General features: G+C 40.0%; 1 protein-coding gene across 3 annotated transcripts in view; it reads left to right on the top strand.

The window, feature by feature from the left end:
• The window catches only part of LOC149156891 (S-adenosyl-L-methionine-dependent methyltransferases superfamily protein), a 74,011-nt gene that overhangs the window by 41,763 nt on the left and 19,788 nt on the right, over nucleotides 1-12,460 (top strand). The window contains exon 3 of one of the 3 annotated variants that reach the window (XM_089438753.1): nucleotides 2,103-2,203. The exons of 1 other annotated variant lie outside the window; for it this stretch is intronic. The gene's annotated coding sequence lies outside the window, so the exon portion shown is untranslated. Of the gene's footprint in view, nucleotides 1-2,091; nucleotides 2,204-12,460 lie in introns of all 3 variants that reach the window. One more of the 3 variants, XM_089438752.1, reaches the window with a different exon arrangement.

The following is a 12,460-nucleotide window of genomic DNA, read 5'->3' as shown; positions in this document are numbered from 1 at the left end:
GCCGCAAACGCCCCTCTCAGATCTGTCTCTTTCGCTTGATGAGAAGGGCCGGTCGCAAAACCTTCTAGCTGGAGCTCTCTGTCCGGCACCTGGTCTTGGGAAAAAACCTGAAGGATCTCCGGCTGTGAAGCAGACGCCAGGCTGGGGGTATCTACAGATCCAAAATAATAGTCCACATTCTGTGAGTTGATTTCTTTGCCCCACATGGAAAGTATGTCCTCGACGTCTGGGTCCAGTGCTAGAAACTCGGAGGGCTTAACCATGGTTGTTGTTTACGAAGGAGAGAGACCACCGACAGACCGAAAGAAACGGAGACTGTTAACAGCTGACAGTTGACAGTAATAAAAAATTATCTTTACCGACCCTAGGAAAGACCAAAACGCGATTTAACCTCCATCTGCCAGTTGCAAGGAGCTGAAGGGAAAGCTTTCGTGATGGCAGCTGTGCGTAGATCTGGCCTCGACTGCCTACCCGAACCCTGTTCGAGGTTCAAGGTTTTGACCAGGGATCGAGTTCCTTCCCCGCTGCATCCTTACTTCTCTTCACCTACGACACTTATTAAAGAGGAGTTACATAGTCTTGTTTCTACATTATGTATATATATATATATATATATATATATATATATATATATATTTAAATATATATTAATAATTATATATATATATATATTTTTAATAAAATAATATATAACGTGTCCTAACGTGTCTTGTTCCGGGGGTCAGCGTGTCCCGAATCCGACACCACGAATCCCGAATCCTACGTGTCCCGAATCCCCGTGTCAGGTGACTTAGGTTATTGTCAATTTAACTAGTTCTAACTGTCAGAAGAACTAGTGGAGGTCAAGTTGTGGAAATGGAACTTCAACCACACTCAGTGATCAACCAGTTAACTGATCAATCAATGATTCAACCCAAAATAATTGTTGCATGCAAAGAATTCGAGTTACCCAGTTGAGATAGAGATTCCAAGGAAGTGTACTATCAATTGTAGCATATTCCATTGTGTACATCAAATCCACTACACATGCTCCAATGTGGACATCAAATCTCATAAATTAACGTTAAGACAATCTACTACACATGCTGCACATTATACATAAAGGTGATAACATTCTATGTATAGTGGATAAACCAACTCATTACGGGAGAAGACTCCACTTTAACAAGATTTCTTTATTACATCATTGAATTTTCTTTGTTGTCATACATGTAGATACAAGGGATCCTTACTTATAGGAATTGTTCCTTAACAAAGTCTCATCAACCTCAATTAATGAGGTGTAACAATTAGGACAACTTTTGACTACAAGAGAGAAAATCTCTCAACTAGATCCACTAAATTAGGATTAGACTAACAATATGAGTTATTTTTATCCCACATATTTCCATGCAATTTCTTCATTAAGTGAAGATTGGAGAATGGGCATCTATTACTAACATCCTCCCTTTATGGTTGACTTAGGGAATACAATATAAATGAGAAAAGGTGTAATAATTAGGACAACTTCCTATCTAGATGAGAGACAATCGCTCAACCACATCCACTAACTTAGGATTAGATTGACATTATGGTTTATTTCTTTCCCACTTATCTTGATGTTGTTTCCTAATTCATCAATGAGTCAATTCTGGATAATGAACATTTATTGTTGAAATCACCCCTTTAAGTTGATTTACGAAATACAATATATTTGAATTTGGACGAGTAAATATGCTCCAAACCAATGTTATCAAAATTGAACTGGTTAAATGCTTTGATTGTTTCTAAGGATGTACTGATCCGATTGAATGCTCTGAACTGGTAAAGGCTTTTTCATACTGATTCAACCAATTTCATATGGAATTGTACATTCAACGATGGGGACTATTTTTTTTTTAAATTCCTATAAAGTGAAAAATAAAAAAAGTAAAACACCAAACCAATTAGAGCCTCTTTGTTGATCTATTTTCCTATAATGATTTTGTCGGCCTTCTCACTTCTAGATTTTTCCCTTTTATTATTTTATTGATAAAGTACTTTTGCCCCCTTTTTATTATGTAATGTTCCTTTTTGTGGATTCCCTTATTGTGGTCATGATGGACTTTCAAGGTTGGTGGCAGCTAGGTCACAGGAGCAGGTTTACTCCATCAATGGACCCAAAGGCTTCTAGAGGGGCTTTATGGGGTTTAGTAGAGATTGCTTGCCTTATTCCATCATCGAGGTCAGTGCCGCATAACTTACTTTTGATTCCGTTGCATTCCAATAATTCCCGTAAAATGAGGTTATTATTGAACCTAAATTAATTACGCTTAAGGTGGCATTCGAAGATGAATAGTTTATAGAACACATTAGTGTAATAGCTCATTGGAACCAGAATGAGAAGATCTACAGGATGGGATCGTGAGAAGCGACTTACAATGCACTGAAGAGGGATGGTGGCCAATTTACCATTTGTCTAGATTAAAAAGGTGGGTTAATTAAATAAAAGGAGGGGAAAGTGTTAAATGGAGAAAAAAGTCAAGTGACAAAATAATAATAAAGTTAAGGCTTCTAGAGGGGTCCATTAGATCTATAAAGAGAGGAAGAGATCATTTGGAAACATCTTGGAGTAGAGTATTTTCCTTCTGGAGAGGTTCGAGAATTCCCAGCTTTAGCTGTAGCCCCAAGACAGAAACCCTCGGGTGATTTAGTGGGAGTGGGCAAGAACCCATCTCTTCCTTGGGTGAATTCATCCAGAATTCACAGGTGCACTCAAGAGTTCAGTTCAGTTTAGTTTGGAGGGCCGGTGTAGCATTGGAGCAAATTGTTTGGAGGCCAATCTTTTTGTCTTAGCTATATTGGTATATCTCCATGTAAACCCTATTCAGTTAATAAAATAAAGCTGAGTGTATTTCTATTCATTGTGTTATTGAATTGTCGTGTTTTGTGTGGCATTTTACTGACAATTTGTTGTTAAATGAATGAAATGTTTATATGAAGAATTTGGTTGAATTAAGTCATGGAAATTAACCAAATATTCCATTTCAGAGTATTACAGTGCTATCAGAGCTGGTTTTCCTGCCAGCCTGAGGGTTTGCTTGTCAAAATTGTCGGACCAAATTTATTGCAGATTTGATTATTTGGGAAAACTGATTTTCTGTAGGTGATTAAACAATATTCTCTGTTCATTTTGTTGAGTTGGTATTCATTCTTAGAGGGATCGAGAAAATATTGCTAAAAGTGATAACTTGCCAAAGGGGCTGAATTCCTTCTATTTGTGGGTTGAGGATATTCATTCCTTGGACACCAAAATTCCATCATTTCCTTAATTATTCATGATATATCATTTTGCACATAGAATTGGGAACTATTTTTGAAGGGGCCAAGTTTGTTTATTTACGAGGCTGAATTATTTTTGTTGGAGGTCAAACTGGTCTATTGCACTGTTGGAGCTGAGTACCCAGGGGACCCAAAGCGGATCAACATGAAATCCAACACGTCATTGGAGCACAGAACCAAGTCATGGCAATCAAAATGGATTTATTGTGAAGGCTGCTCAATCCATTACATGTTGGGGAATCATCTCATCATAAGCAACCGACTGTCACAAACAAATCTCAGACCAAGTTACAACTAGCTACAGGCTTGGAGATCAGATTTGATATATAGAAATATGCCGTTGTGTCTAATTGAGGGCTGATATTGCATAATACGTAGAACGATCTGCTGATGCGTGGGCGTTGGCTGTGAAATTGCAGAAGTCTGAAGTGCCAATTTGTGGAGCACACAGGGTCGAAATACCAATTCGAGTTTCAATACGCAAGGAGAATCGACCGGCTGTAACCAGAACTGGGTCACATTCCAAAATTACATTGAAGACGTAGGGGCTGAATTCTCATTTGGTGGAGTCAAATTGATCCAAGTCTCATATATTGAAGCGGAGTATGCGGCGCCCAGGTCTCATTCTTTGATTGACAGAGGGCTGAGAAAAGCAATTTGTGAAGCCCCGTTGAGCCAGGGTTTGAGCGCATAACCTGTCGGAGGATCGATTTGAACGTGAACACCTGCGCATTGTGTAATTGCTAAGACCAAAGACAACATGTTGTCTTGGGGGCAGATCGAGCCTCGATAGGTTGTGTGGGCCCTGGGGACCATGCTGGCTGCGTCAGCCAAAGGAATGATCAACACCATTTTAGTCAGCTAGGGATGTTGGGGGGGTGGAGATAGCAGCTGTGACAGTGGCCTGGTAGCTGGTAATATGTAAAAGTCAAACAAGGCCATATTACCATTGGCAGAAATCCAGAACCAAGCTCAAGAAATTGAATGAGTTGGGTTGCCCTTTCCCACACAAAGTGAATACAATATAGGCTGCCTGTTGTGCGAATGCCAAAGTGCTGGCGCGACCACAACTTAGATTGGGTTCAATCGGTGCACATTTGGAGAATGATACATCCCTGTAGAGATATCCTGAACACTTACCAGACCAGAGATTGTTGTGCTGTGCGATTTGGATGAGATCGATCCAGGTGTGGCTCCTATACAGTCTGGTGCTGGTGCTTCATGGCAACTTCAATGTATAATATCTATACTCCTGTGCAGCATCTTTCAAGCTACGAGAGTGTGGCTGTCTGCAGAGATCATGCTCATGAGTCAAAGTGTGTTATGGTGAACAGAGTGTGCTGAGCAAGGGCAATCCTGGCAGAGTTCTTGAGCTGATTACATGATTATTGCAAAGGTCTTGAGGGGAATACCTAATCTACTATTACCACGGCCCTTGTATTGTCATGTTTATAGATGCGTGGCTGTCTTTAGAAGTCAGAGTATGATGTGTTGGGCATAATTGTCTTGTGTCGGGATTGATATGTATGCTGCTATGTGTTGAGTCGAGAAGGTATGGATGCTAATTGAGTTGACACTGAGTTGCATTTGTGTTACTAGTGCTAGTTGGCTGTCCTGGAGTTGATGTATGGCTGTATGAGGCACAATGTGTATGCTGGGGGTTTGATGAGCAGAGAGGTTGCTGTTAATGATATGTGCCTCATGGTAGGGACTAATATTTCCCTCAGCGATATCACTGTTGCAGAAAGGTGTGCTATCTTTACAACACAGGCTTATCCTCTCTTCTCAGCGTGCCAAGCACTTCCTCTTATTTCTGAGACGAGATTTCTTATATTTAGATTGCAATGTATGGTATCTGTCTTCATTTCTGGGCAGCGTATCTCTGAGCTTGTGCTGATAGGCATCCTACACTAGGTTCATCTTAACTTTGGACATTGAACCCTTGTCCAAATAATCTTGTAATATATATTATCTGCTGCTACAAAATTTTGGGTTGTTCGAAAGGGAGAAATAGTGATTTAAAGGTTGTCCCTTCAATTTTTCAGTAGTAATCATTATGGTGGGTTCATATTCTCACTTTATATATATATATTAGTGAGGAATACTATTTCCATGTTCAGCATGTTATTTTGACTGCTAGTATAGTATATTTGAGCCTTTGTTTTCATATATCCAAAGAATAAATACAAAATACACCTACAACAACATATTTACAATATGTTAGACGAAATTCCACACTAAAGGAACACATTTAACTTAGAGAATACAGTGGCAAGTTTGGGACATCTCTTGGTGGGAATTTTACGGTGGTGCTTGTCATCATTGGGAAAAACTATGGACACAATACAAAAGTTAGTTCCTTGAACCACCATGCATCATTAGACCAAAAACCCAAGCAGAACAACAAACCTTTGTCAAGAGGGGTCCATGCCATTTTTCAACAAGAGCAGCCAAGGGATTTGCAAAAGGTGCCAAAAATCAGACAAAATATTTTTGCGCTTGGGACAGATCTGAAATACATGAGGGCTACAGTGAAATCCCTTCTCAAACTGGAAGAACTAGACTCACTCCTTTCCAAGGTGAACCAGTCAGAGGGGAAGAAGCTAAGTTGGGCTCTAAAATTGGCCATGCTTGTCCTAATACAATACAAGTTCTTGGAGTACCCTTGTGAAAGGGTCAAACTTCCAGTTCATCCTATCTCAGTATCATCATGAGGCTGATGACACCTATACCCCCTATAACGATGATATTATGAGTGGAGTTTTCGGACTTGTAATAGAGGCCTTTCGGGACTTGGATAACACCATGGGTCCTACCTTTAGGAAAAAGCTCTAGCTTTTAGAAATCATGGCCATGATCAGATCATATAACATCATGTTTGATCTAGAGTGTAATGACTTGATTCTTCAAATGTTCCAATGCTTCTTCAACATTAAGGAACATCATCCTGACACAGTCAAAACAAACATGCAATCCATTTTGTCTTCAATTATGTGTGGTTGGGATGCCATTTGCAAGAAGTTGAAGTTTAAGTTGTTGGCCATTTGGAGGAAGGAATAGTTGGTACCACCTATTGCTTATGAACTAGCCAAAAAGTTGGTTGAGCAGAACATAAACCTGTTCATAAGACAGTTGACGAAGGAGGAGCTGTTGAGGATTTGTGGACCTTGTAGCTAGAATGAGTTAAGGAGACAGGGCTTTGCTTCATCTGCAGGGAACATTGGGGGCCTAACCACTCATGCTTGAGTGACATAGAGAAGATGATGGAGGTAGAGTAGGAGGAGATTCCTTACCATTCTGATGAGGATTTCACTTTTGTAGTCGAATCCATTGACCTCTACGACGATACCTTTGAGGAGCATGAGCAGTCATGTGGAGTTGTTGACAGCAACCCAGATATGCATCCATGTTTTATGGGTAAGTATGATGAGTCACTAGTAATGCTTCAACATGAGTAGCATATAGTGGAGCATGAATCAAATGAGGGGATTGATATGCCTAGTATGCATGACGAGCCATCTTTGGAGAGCCAGTTGGAGGCTCAAGTTAGAGACATAGTGGAGATGGATTTAATGATTGCTAAGGAGCAAACAGATGCACACGCAGTGAACAGAGCTGCCACACTTTCTGAGAACAACCCTCTCCAGGCGTATGTAGATAGGGCTTGCATCACATTTTGCTCATTTTTGTCCATTAGTGAGAGAGGGGTAGGGTGTTGAAGTTTCTAAGTTTGCTTAGTTAGAAACCCTCCATGCACTTTATCTGATTTATTCCTACCTACTTGTTATTTTTCCTTAATAAGTTATTTACAATGTAAATACTGAAAATAAACACTAGTGCATGCTCAACATATTATAGATCAACAACTAAAAGAAACAAGAACAAACACACCATATGACACCATTATTTTTGGACTAATGTCCCTGAAAAAACCCAATGTGGGAAAACCGGTGCAGCTATCTGAGGGTTTTCTTATTAAGCAATATCAGAGTACAATCTGGGTGCTGAAACTGGCCTACCCAACAAAGAATTTCCTTGACAGTAATACCTCTCAGTTTCTGACAAATCTACTGGCTGAAACCCTGGATAATCCTTCCGGCAGCTACTCAGCGCCAATCTGCCCCAGAAACCCCAGCGTATGCCCAATTTGGACTGCGTCAGCCACTCTTAGCCTAGCGCTGGCCCTGCGTCAACCTCTCTTGGCCTGCGTCAGCCTGAGAAGGTCTTGCGTCAGCTCTCTGAGCCTCTGCGTCAGCTACGTTGGCCCCTCTGGTGCTTTGCGCAACACTTAGCTGCCTCTGCGTGAGCACTGGCTGCTTCTCCATTTCTCTCTCTGGCTGCTCTGCTGCTACCCCGACACTATCTCTGCCTCTTTGTCTCTCTGTACTCAATGCTCCTCAGCTGCTCTCCGATCACTGATTCTGTCTCTCTTAGCAAATCCCGCTCTAGAGAATAAAATCACTGATCACTCTAGTGTATTCTCCAAGTGACCCTCAAGCCTCCTCTTATACTTTTCCTGTTGACATCTCAATGGCCGAGATTAAGTCCCTAATCAACGGCTAAGATTAGGTCTAACACAGATTCATATTAATACACATTAATATTTTATTTTCCCTAAGTTTAGACTTAGGGACTCCATTAAAAATATTAATTATTTTAATATCTCTTGATCTGTTTAGAATTTGCCCAAACCCTTTCTGGGTATTGGAGATCTCATGTGCCCCAACCTCTCCACCAAATTTCGTGGCTAGAGCACATCTGATGCTACCCCAAATCAACATACGGTTTCCTAGATGGATCTTGTTGATTGACTAGGCTGAGCTGCATGAGTTGGGCACAATGCAACATAGTGGGCTTGTTCCATATATAGGAGCCCATGCATCTGATCCTTCCCATAGGATGGATTGGTGAGAAATCATGAGTTGGTATCTTAGTCAGGGGCATAATACAATAGGGGCCTTTAGACATGAGGGATGATACAGGCACCATTTGGCAGTGGGAAGTAGGCCAATGGCTCATCAACATTCCAGTTGCACTAGCCCTGCATCAATGTAGTGGGATTGATCTTGGAGGGTGCTAGGGGTTGGATTGGAGAGAAGTAATGAGTTGGTATTCGATTAATGGAGCCACATCTATGGCTAGAGACAAAGCACAACTAGAGCCATGGGGTATGGATGTTGATGATTGGCCATGGTGGCATTGGGATCCAGGAGGATCTATTGATGGAAGGACGAGTCAGAGATTGGTTTGGGATCTGGGCATTAAGGGATCCATTCACGGTTGGGTAGCACAGAGGCATGGTACTTTACAATGGTTTGTATGGGATCCGGGTATTGATCCTCAGTTGCACTGGATTGTCAGAATGGTAGGCAGATGTAGATTGCTTGAGGTCAAGAAATCTTGGGGTGGGAGGATTTGTAATGTTCCTTTCCTTGGATTCCCTTATTGTGTGGTCATGATGGACTTCCAGGTTTGGTGGCAGCTATGTCATAGGAGCACGTTTACTCCATCAACGGACCCAAAGGCTTTTGGAGGGTCTTTATGGGGTTTAACGGAGTTTGCTTGCCATATTACATCATTGGGGTCAGTGCCACATAGTTTGCTTTTGGTTCTATTGCATTCTGATAATTCCCGTAAAACGGGGTTATTATTGAGCCTGACTTAATTAATTACATTTAAGGTGGCATTCCAGGAGGAATAGTTGATAACATTCAAATGAGAATGAGAAAATCTACAAGATGGGATGGTGAGAAGCGAATTACGATGGCCTGAGGAGGGATGGTGGCCGATTTACCATTTTTCCAAATTAAAAAAGTTGTTTAATTAAATAAAAGGAGGGAAAAGTGCTAAATGGAGAAAAATGTCAATTGACTAAAATAATAATAAAATAAAGGCTTCTAGAGGGGTCCATCAGATCTATAAAAAGAGGAGGAGGAGATCATTTGGAAACATCTTGGAGTTGAGTATTTTCTTTATGGAGAGGTTCGGGAGTTCCCAACTTCAACTGTAGCTCCAGGACGGAAACCCTCAGGTGATTTAGTGAGAGTGGGTGATGACCCATCTCTTCCCTAGGTGAATTCATCCAGAATTTATAGGTTCACTCCTCAGTTCAGTTCAATTTAGTTTGGAGGGCCAGTGCAAGTTTGGAGCAGATTGTTTGGAGGCCAGTCTTTCTGTCTCAGCTATATCAATATATCTGCATGTAAACCCTATTTAGTTAATAAAATAAGCTTAGCGTATTTCTATTCATCGTGTTATTGAATTGTCGTGTTCTGTGTTGCATTTTACTGACAATTTGTTGTTAAATGAATGAAGTTTTATATGAAGAATTTGGTTGAATTAAGTCCCAAAAATTAGCCAATTATTCCATTCAAAGTATTACATATTAATAATAATAATTTGTCCCTTTGCCGAATCACGAGGCTTTCTACTACCCTTTGGTGCATGGAATCTAGAAGAGAAAATAATATTAAATTATATTATTAAATTTTGCTCTAAATTAAATTTTTTTAATTGATGACAAATTTTTTTGGCCCTGTGGTTGAGTTTCTTAGCCATGCATAGGCCTTGTGCACCTGAGAAAATCAGCCATAGGGCCTGCCGGCTGGGCTTATCACCCACAAGGCTTAAAATTTTTCGAAATTGAAACAAAAAAATTGGAAGTGAAACAAAAAAAAATTGAAACAGATAATGAAACTGCATGAAGCCTTCTTGGTCGTGATGAAGCTCTGTCTGATGAAGCCTCTTTAGCCTCCTTCAACCTCCTTCAGCCTCCTTCAACCTCCTTCAGCCTCCTTCAAGAGTTCCTTCACTGTGCAATGGAGTCACACAACTCCTTCAGTCTCCTGCAAAAGCTCCTTCATTGTGCAATGGAGTTACTCAACTCCTTCATGTTGATTTTTATAGTCTTCTTAACCGATAATTGTTTTTTATGATTATGATCTATTTGCATTCCCATTCATTAATTACATCATTCAATAATTACATAGAAGACATCAACCATATAGCAAGTAGAATCATAAAGAGACAACCACACAAAGAACACAAAGATTTACCCTGGGAAAACCCACCATGGGGAAAAACCCAGCCAACCTTTTCCTTAGAGAATCAATGCAACAAGAAATACATCAAAATCAACCCACCAACCACCAAAGACCAAGTCAAGCCCTCCGCAACTTTGTTTAAAAAAGCTTTGCAACAGGATCAAGAAAAATGTCTTCCAAGATTGTCTCAAAACTTGCACTAGACCACAGATATAGGGTCTCCAAGGGAGCAACAATGTCCCGCAGTTTGGCCTCAAAGTGTCCACTCGACCACATAAATATGTCATAGAATATAAGGTCACAAGGCGACTGAAGTTCAACCTCTGTTTCAGCTTCAGAGTTTTGATTGTTCCAAACAATTTGATGCCTCAGACCTTCGCACTTTTCCTCAGGAATCTGTCACTTGGTCGCAGAGAGATATGCCTCAAATTGCACACTAAGTTACAAAACCCTTGCCTCAGTGTCTCGGCCCCTTTTCCATATAACCATGCCTCAGGGATGCAAGTTGTCTTGCCTTAGATTAGAACTGAATTGTGTGTTTTGGAGAGCAAATAGGCTCTGTTTATAGTTGTTCATCCATGCGAAAAGTAACTTTTGGGCAGGCCAACTTGATCCTTGGAGAGCCGACTTGGTCTTTGTGGAGGGAAAATTTAAATTAAAAAATTTAATTTTCCCACTCTTAATGAGCATACAAATAAATAATTACTTTTTCTTGCAAGCATGAAGAACATGCTTCATATAAATTTTTCGTTTGCAAACATAATTCATATTTCACTATTACAAGTACAAAGGAATATTATGAAGACTGACCATAGCCACAAAGATTCAAGACTTTACTCAACACTCAGTGAATGAGAAATAAGTCAAATGATAAGTGAATTAGAAATGAGAAGTAGGGAGGTGCTTATAATGCATTTCCTTTCCCTCCATCGGATCTAAAAAAAACGAAGAAAAATTTATCAAAATCAAATGTTGCTCTGCAATGGTCCTCCAAGAGTCCAATAAGGGTCTTATTAGGCTCTTATAAGGGTCCACGGGTCTTGAAGAGTTTGGATGAGTCTTGGAGGGTCTTGGCCTCTAGACTCGTTTTGGCATTCCACTCGTGAAGACTTGCGGCTCTTGAAGAGTCTTATAAGGGTCTTGCTTCATTAATTCTAAGAGGCTTATCAAATTTTGTAAAAGACAAGTTGGGACAATGCTCCTCAACTAAAGATCTTTGGGAAAGACTAAAAGAGCTTTATGCAAGATAAGTTGAAAAAGATGTTGCTCGCTTAAAGACCGAGGTTCAAGAGGCGAAATTTTGACAAATCATCAAAAATAAAAATCTGAAAACTTGATAAGCCTACAAATTGAATTTGATCAACTAGAGAGAAGGCTTAAAGAAGAAATTATCTCCCTGAAGACCCAACTTGAAGAAGCAAGAAAAATTGAAGAAGTGACCAAATGCAAACTAAATAAAGAAAAATATTGGGAGAAGCGTGAAGAAATCGTATAATTAAGAGTTGAAGTCAACAAGCTCAATAAAAAGTTGAAAAGCTTGCATGCGCTAGATAACATTGTCAGCTGCAACAAATCAAGTCCAAGTGAACCTTCATGCAAAGGAGATGCAAGCACCAAATCGCCAAAGGAAAAATTTGAAGAAAAACTTGAAAGTGAAATCTTTGTTTCTCAAAAGGACACCTTACCAAGAAGAGTGGCAGAAGATCATCATGCCAATCCATCTCACCAAGGTACCAAACTATATTTCTTGGTTGTTGTTATTCATGTACATATTTTCGACATAAGGCTATGGATTGCAAATCTTATAACAGGGTTAACTACAAAGGATATCAACAAAATTACGGAAGCATGTTAACAAGTAGACAAGTCAGAAACCTTAATGGATTCTCCAGCAAAAGTTACACAACATTTTCTATGTCATTTAGGTATAACACAAAATGCTTTAAATTCCATAACTTTGGACATATTGCATAGGACTGCAAATGTGACATGAAGTGGACTCCTAAGCATATTAGGCAAGAAAGCAAACCCACTAGGGTTTGGAGAGAAAACATGTTAAGAAAGAAGAAGAAATATTGTCAAGGGGAGTATCCCAACAAATGCAAGACACCCTTTGC

Source organism: Pinus tabuliformis, chromosome 9 (genome assembly GCF_031772625.1).
Source record: "Pinus tabuliformis cultivar Carrire ecotype Pingquan chromosome 9, CPIR1, whole genome shotgun sequence".
NCBI classification, from domain to species: Eukaryota; Viridiplantae; Streptophyta; class Pinopsida; order Pinales; family Pinaceae; genus Pinus; species Pinus tabuliformis.
This window is presented reverse-complemented; position numbering and strand designations above follow the sequence as displayed.